This window comes from Asparagus officinalis, chromosome 7, assembly GCF_001876935.1.
Source record: "Asparagus officinalis chromosome 7, Aspof.V1, whole genome shotgun sequence".
In the NCBI taxonomy this organism is placed as follows: Eukaryota; Viridiplantae; Streptophyta; class Magnoliopsida; order Asparagales; family Asparagaceae; genus Asparagus; species Asparagus officinalis.
Genome location: NC_033800.1, coordinates 150,356,322 through 150,364,456, shown reverse-complemented (window position 1 = coordinate 150,364,456; position 8,135 = coordinate 150,356,322). Strand labels below are relative to the sequence as shown.

The following is an 8,135-nucleotide window of genomic DNA, read 5'->3' as shown; positions in this document are numbered from 1 at the left end:
GTATATATATATATATATATATATATATATACACACACTTTAGATAAATATTGAACTAAAACTTACTACATTGCCTTATTACATAAAATGTAGATTATAAATGAGGAAATTATTTACACTTCAATTAAATTACCTTAAAATTGATTTTTGAATTAGATATGACAAATTAAAGTTTAAATTAAAAACACACTGGAATTCCCTATTTGGAAAGTGTATGCTTCACTGGAAAACCTAATTCAGATGGAAAAAAACCCATGTAACCTATTTAGAAAAACCTTTTAAAGGAATAAACCTAAAACTTTTCATAAAACCCCAAAAAGTTTAGAAAATACCCTAAAAAGGTTAAAAACTACAATACTTTGTCCTTAAAATACCACTAATGGGTTTCTTGTTCTTTCCCGTCATTGGAGCCCCGACGAACCCCGACGAGGAGAGTTTTGACGTCTTCGAGAGGAGAGGATGCATCACTTCAGTAGATCGGTTGGAGCTTTAGCAGATGGGTTCAAGGTGAGAAAGATTAGGAATCATGTGAAACATCGTTTGGTAAGATAACTTAAACAAGCGGGTTAGGGTTATTGGGTCTAAAGAACAGACCCGATTGCCAAGTAAAGCTATTGTTACCTCTTTTAACTCCTCTCACGTGTGAGAAAAATAAATCTCGCGTACCTCTGCTGTTTGGGTGTGTAACCGCACCCAAAACGTACTCGACATGGGCACGATAACCCTAGGGCTGTGTCGAGGTATCTTTGGTTATAACCTACAATTTTTAAAATATTCATTCGTTTTGACCTAATGACAATTAAATTTTCTTTCTTTAAAATTCGTGATTTTCATGAACTATAACCCATAATTTTTGCTCATTTTCGTTCGTTTCGCTCCAATGGCAACTAATTAGGCGTAGTTGAAAATTTGCAATTTTCATGGATTTTAACCCATAATTTTTGTCCATTATTGTTTGTTTTGGACCAATGACAACTATGTTTTCTTTCTTCACAATTTGCAATTTTAACTCACAATTTTTGCCTATTTTTCTTTTCACTCGAATTGAAATTAAGTTTTTCACGATTTTCATGGGAAGGGACACAATTATTATCCATTTTGTTTATTTTTACCCAATATCAATTAATTAGGTGTACTTGAATATTCACAATACCTAAAACTATTTTTCATCAATTTCTACCAAATATCAATTAATTATGCACACTTTAAAATTCACATTTTCATGGGTTATTGCCCATGGTTTTTGTCAATTTTCATTTGTTTCATACCAATAGTGATTGAGCTTTCTTTTTTGAAAATTTGTTATGCTTTCTCTACTATAACTCATGATTTCTATTCATTTTCATTTGTTTCAACCTAATAGCAATTTATTACTCATACTTTAAAATTCACTTTTCATGGGCTATAACTCACTATTTTTGTCAATTTTAGTCTGTTTTGATCCAATGACAATTGATTATGATTAGTTCAAAATTTGCAATTAACGTAAACATTTTAAAATTTTCTTTTGTTTTGACTGGATGAGAAATAAAATTCTTTCTTTGAAATTTGTGATTTTAATGAGCTATAACACATGACTTTTTGTGCATTTTCATTTGTTGCTACTCAATAGAAACTAATTACACAGTTGAAAATTTGCTATGTTTATGATTATAACCTACTATTTTTGTCCATTTTCGTCTGTTTTGACCCAATAAAGGTTAAGTTCTTTCTTCAAAACTTGTGCTTTTTATGGGCTGTTATAACCAAAATTTTCGTCCATTTTTGTTTCTTTTGACCTAATAGCAATGAGTTAGGCGTATTTTAAAATTTACAATTTTCATGGGCATACAATTTTTGTCTATTTTGGTCCGGTCATTTTGGTCTGTTTGATCCAATGGCAATTAGTTATGCATACTAAATTAACGATTTTCATATGATTTAACCCATGGTTTTTCTCAATTTTCTTTTGTTTTGCAGAATGCCAATTAAATTCTCTTTAAAATTCGTAATTTAGATGTGTTGTAACCCATAATTTTTGTCCATTTTCGTTTGTTTCGACCTAATGACAATTTATTGGCGTGCTTTAAAATGCGCACTTTTATATACTATAATGCAAAGCATTTGTCCATTTTCAGTCATTTCGAACTAATAGTAATTAAGTTTTATTTCTTCAAAATTTGCAATTTCAATAAGCTATAACCTACACTTTTTTTGTTGTTTTCGACTTGTTGGAAATAAATTATGCATACTTAAACATTTGTGATTTTAATATTGTAGCCCATGATTTGTGTCCAATTTTCATTTCTTTTCACCCCAATTGAAAGTATTTTTTTAGTTTGTAAAACTCACGATCTTCAAGGGCTATAACATGTTTTTATCCATTTTTTAGTTTTACCCTATGACAATTAATTGGGAGTATTTCAAACTTCGCAATTTTCATGTGCTAATTCATAAATTTTTTTTTCATTTCTGTTAATTTTAACCAAATAGGAATTAATTATTCATAGTTCAAAATTCGTGATTTTCATGGATGATAACTCATGGGTTTTGTCAATTTTCATATGTTTCACTCCAATTGCAATTAAATTTATTTCCAAATGTGCGGTTTTTGTGGACTATAACCCACAACATAATTCAAAGTTCGTCATTTTTATGGGTTATGGCCCACAGTTTTTGTGAATTTTCGTTCCTTCCAAACCAACATCAATTAAGCTTTTTTTTTTTTTACTTCTGAACCTGCAATTTTATGCATTTTCGTCTATTTCGACTCGATGGAGATTAATTGTGTATACTTCAAAATTACGATTTTCGTGGGTTATAACCTACAATATTTGTCCATCATTCTTTTCGTGCTAATGGAAGTTAAGTTTTCTGCATTTAAAATTCATGATTTTTGTAGGCTATATAACACACGATTTTATCCATTATGGATAGTTTTAACCATATGGAAATTAGTTAGTAGTACTACAAAATTCGCAATTTTTATTTTCTATGTAACCAATGAAATTTTCCAATTTTGTTTGTTTCGTTCCGATATCAATTGAATTTTATTGCTTCAAAATTCATGATTTTCATAGGCTATAACTCATGGTTTCTGTCTATTTTCATTTAATTCGACCTAATGGAAAGTATTTAATGTACTTCAAAAATTCACATGTGTATAAGTTTTAACACATGATTTTTAGTCCACTAGTGGGATGCACGTGTGTTGCTCATGATCAAATATCTTGATTTTTTTGTTGTTGTTTTATTTAGTAAAACATGGTTGCAAAAAAGTTTATGGTTACCATAAAATATATTAAAAATTTTCAAATGTCTGTGTGGGTAAAATCTTGTTGGTTTCAATTTTTACCTTCTAGAGAAATAGTGAAGTTTAGGGTCTTAAAATATTCATGATAAAAGCAATTTAAGTAATTTGAATGTCTAATTAAAAATATTAATGATTTAAGGAATCAATGTCGAAAGGACTGATTATCAGATTGATAAAATAAAATTTTGAATTCAAATAAAAATGTTAGGTTTTAACTAGTCCTATAAGATTTTATTTAGCTATGTTACGGAGATTAATTGTTGTGGGAAAACTTTGGTGTTGAAAGCCTACTAAAGCCAATATGTATTGTACGAATTAAAGTTCCTTTCTAAAACTTTCTAAGTCAAATGTGCAAATTCAGGAAAGAAAACACAAATTATGTGACCAATTTCAAAATCTGATGGTTTACATCCTTCCACATCTTCTCAACTACACTAATTGATTCATCCAAAATTCCCAAAATGACTACGCTCTAGTGCTAGAAAATTATGAAATAGAGAATGATTTTACACATATAGGCACTCAAGGTAAAGATTGTATTTTACCTCAGATCTATCTAACGTCAGGCAGTATATAAAGGTTTAAAAATAAGGAGCTAGAAAATTTTATATCTACATCCACAACAATACGCATATTCCATGTTACATGCTTCATAAATTTATAAGAAAGCGAGTAGGATAAAATGAGCAACACATTTTATTCCGTCAAATATTTAATTCCATATTATGAAAGGCAGGTCAAATCAAAAGAATATAAAACCCATCTCAATTTAGGGATAAAGTTCTCCAAGAGAACCTAATAGCAATAGATTTTCAAAGGTTAATGTATAGGATAAATCTAAGGACAAATAATCCAAATCAATCCATTGAGTGGTAGACTTGGTATAAAAGCCGCTCTTATAACATTGATATCACATGCACTTTAAGTTGTACTTCGTTTTAAGAATAATTCCTTTTGGACCCAAATTATGGGACCCTTACGAGGGATAGGTGAGTTGGCATATTCCAAGCTGGCATCTAAAGATAGTTAATAGGGTTAGTCTGGGTAAAAACTTTCGTCTCCTCATGATCTTTCATCTTCCTCGTTGCAATTCTCTTATGCTTCTGCCTTCGCCACCATAATCTCCTCTCCCCGTCATCGACTCACCGACTAGTCTTGCTCTCCTCATCACGTATTGTCATCCCGTACTCTTTGTTGTCGTAGTTGGGTGTCCTTACTCGTGTCTGGACAACAATAATGAGAAGTCTAGGAAAATTTCAGAAATTTTAAAAGCACCAATCTTTCATTCATTTAAGTGAAGAAAAAACCTCAAATCGCCTGAACAATTCTCCAATTTTGTCCTTATAAATTTAAATTTCTGAAATTTTCATGAAATTAAAAGGTAGCGGATCCATCTCTCTGTAGTTTGTATAGAAAATTAAGAACATCCCATCATTTGGATAGCTTCTATTATGTTGTTTTACAATCTAGTGTCACCATTTTAATGGTGATGACATTGTTGAGGAGAGGTGGTGGTGATGAGCAGGAGATGGAAGTGGTGACTCCGGTCACAAGAAGAGGGGGTGGCGGCGTTGGCCATGGGAGGAGCCGTTCTTAGCCGCCCTTGGTTGCTGGAGGTGACGATTTGATATTTTTATCTGTGGATAGTGTCATAGTGAATGGGTGCGGTTTTAGATCAGAAGAGATGGATCAAATTGTTTATGCCAAAAATACCCTCATTGAACTATTAAAGACAATGTTAATTTTGGCCAGCTCATTGTAATTATGCCACATAAGCATTGCCACATCACCTGTCCTATCATTTTGTCGAAATTTTGGGTCCTCCTAGCATTACTCTTGTTTTATATATAGTTATCCTCAAATCTTCAATAATTCAATATTAGTCCTTATGAGCACTTTAAAAGATTTCAGCGACTAATATAAAATTATTGAGACTAAAAGGGACTAATGGCTAAATACCCTTTAAATATTTGTTCCTATAGGTTAGTTCTAGTCCTATTGGATGTTCTTTAGCTTACCTGGGTTGGTCATTGAGGGAAAATTCGGTGTTGAACGCATACTAGCACTTTGTAGTAATCCTTCAAAAACTTCTACAGCCAAACTAATAGTTGCTTTAGCTGCTTTTTTAAATAAAGTAGGAAAAGCCATTAATAAAATAGATTTATCGGTTCAATTATCCAGTCAAAAACTATCCTCTCTTCAGATATGTAGTTTAATAAGGGGAAAAAATTCTGAATATCCTTAGTTGGATGAGGTTGAATATTTCTTATAAGTAATAAGAACCTATATCAGGCTTATTGAGGCGCGCGCCTCGGGCGCGCCCCGGGCGCGGGGCGCTTCGGCCTGGGGGAAATGCGCCCTGCACGCCTCAATAATATAGGTTCTTATTACTTATAAGAAATATTCAACCTCATCCAACTAAGGATGAGGTTGAATATCCTCGCGCGCGCCTCACGTGCGCCTCACACCTGCGTTATGTAACATACTCTTTCTTCTATTTTTTAAATAATTTACATAATTACATATTTATATCATGTAATATACTCTTTCTTACTAGTTGCTAATCTATTTTCATCTTTTCATGTTTAACCTATAAAAAGGAAACAATAATTAGTAATTTAGTATACTTGTTTGCTAATTGCAACTTCATTCTCTAATTAGCATGCTAACTAGCAAATTATAAACATGTAAATATGTAATTGTTACATTCATTCTTCATCTTTTCATGCTAAGTAGCAAATATCAATTAAGAATACTAACTAGAAAATTATGAACAGTCATGTTTGTTAATTATATTTTTTAGTCTTTTATGTGACAATTTATAAACATATGCTCATAATTGTTAATCACTTAATTTGATGATTTAAATACATGTTTCTTGTATCTTTTTTATTACTTTAAAATTTCAGTTAGCATAATTTGATGATTTAAGTTGATATTCTCATAATTTTGGATGTAGGTAACTAATATGTTGCTTATATGTTTCTGTCTTATGATGTTGGCAAATATTAGTTTGAGTTATGCGTCTCAATTAGTGAGGCGCGCGCCTCGTTGTGCGCTTTGCGCATGGTGCGCGTAAGTGCACTTTGCGCCCCTAATTGAGGCGCGCGCCTCGTTGTGCGCTTTGCGCATGGTGCGCGTAAGTGCACTTTGCGCCCCGCATTGCACTTTGCGCCCGCATTGCACTTTGCGCCTCGATAACACTGACCTATATAGCATGATTGCTAACTAAGCACAAATTATTAAAGATGCCTCTTCGTAATAAGAGGTTTGCTCAAATTGATATCATTCTAGTTCTAATCAGACCATGGTCATGCTTATCAGTAATCATCACTTTAAGAATGCTACAGATTCATAAAGCTAAGCTTGACCTCAAAGGCTCAAAAGTAAAAAAGCAGAGCTTGTACCTTGCTGTAGCGTATAATAATGCAATCAAGATGTCATCTACACGCATTGCACCTACTTGAAATTATTCAATTGGAAGCTTCGATCTGAAAGATACAAAATGGAACAATATTGATGGGTTAGGGGTACTTTAGGAATTAAAAATATGGATTAAAAACTGATTTTAATATTGGTTTTGAATTTGTAACTAATTTATCATATCTTTCTTTTTTAATTCATTTCTTTTCTGTTCAAACTTCTCTATTAGATAAAATTCCATTAAAAAAAACTTTCCTCTTCTTTAAAAATTGGGTGTAATGAATTCCGTAAATTTAGTTTTCTTTCTGTACAAATTCTGCACAGATGAAGCTTTCAAATGCTATGATTTCTAATGTTTTAGAATAGCCCTAATTAGGATATGATAACAATGATCCGAAAGGGTCAAGGGTAATACTAACCATGGAAAGACTTACCAATACCCACTTTTACAAGGAGTATGATTTTTGTCTGTTTGACCCAATGACAATTAATTATGAGTACTTAAAAATTTATAATTTTTATGAGTTATATAGCCCACAATTTCTAAAGTTTCCGTTCATTTCAACCGAACAATAGATTTTAATTTTTATATTTTCATGAACTATAACCCATATTTTTGGTCCACTTTCATCCATTTCGAGCAAATGTCAACTAGTTACGCATAATTTAAAATTTGTGATAGGCTATAATCTATATTCTAATTTCAACTTATTTCTTTTTTTGCTGTAGATGGTGGAATGGGACGCTGAGTTGCATTTAAGAAAACAGTCTCCCTTGCGTATAGAGAATGCAGTCTGCTATTGTATTAAAAGTAGTTGTAGTCTTACTGTGATGCATGTTTAGATGCTTATCATCTGTTTCTCGTGAAACTGGATAATTTGTGGGGGTCTCATTGTACCATCAGAATTATTTGCCCCTTCACGGTTACAGCTTAAAGGTCCTACTAAAATTAGGATGTCCAGTGATGCCCTTTTAGAACTGGTGGTGGTTTATGTAACTTTACTGTTTTCACCATAAGATGTTTTATTGCGTCCAGTGTTGCCCCTCTGGTTTTGGTGGCTGTTTATACAATTTTATGGTTACTGTAAGAGGCAAATTTGTTGCTTTTAGTGTTCTGGATGATTTTTGATGATTGTACATTGGCTGAGATCGCGAGTTTTTAGTTTTTATGATACACGTATAATTAATTGCCACAACATCTAAAAGGATAAAAATGAAAAAAATAAAATATAAAATAAATATAAGGTATAGTCCATGAAAATTGCGTATTTTGAAGTACTACGCTAAATAAGTTCTATTAGGTTAAAATAAATGAAAATTGATAGAAATCAGAGGTTAGGTCGAATAAAACGAAAATGGTCATAAATAGCTGGTTATAGTCCATAAAACTTGTGGGTTTTGAAGGGGAGGGAAAAAAATT

General features: G+C 32.0%; 1 long non-coding RNA gene across 1 annotated transcript in view; it reads left to right on the top strand.

Moving 5' to 3' along the window:
* The window catches only part of LOC109849898, a 22,990-nt gene extending 15,160 nt beyond the window's left edge, over positions 1–7,830 (top strand). The window contains exon 3 of the long non-coding RNA XR_002249263.1: positions 7,445–7,830. This is a non-coding gene — a long non-coding RNA (uncharacterized LOC109849898). The remainder of the gene's footprint in view (positions 1–7,444) is intronic.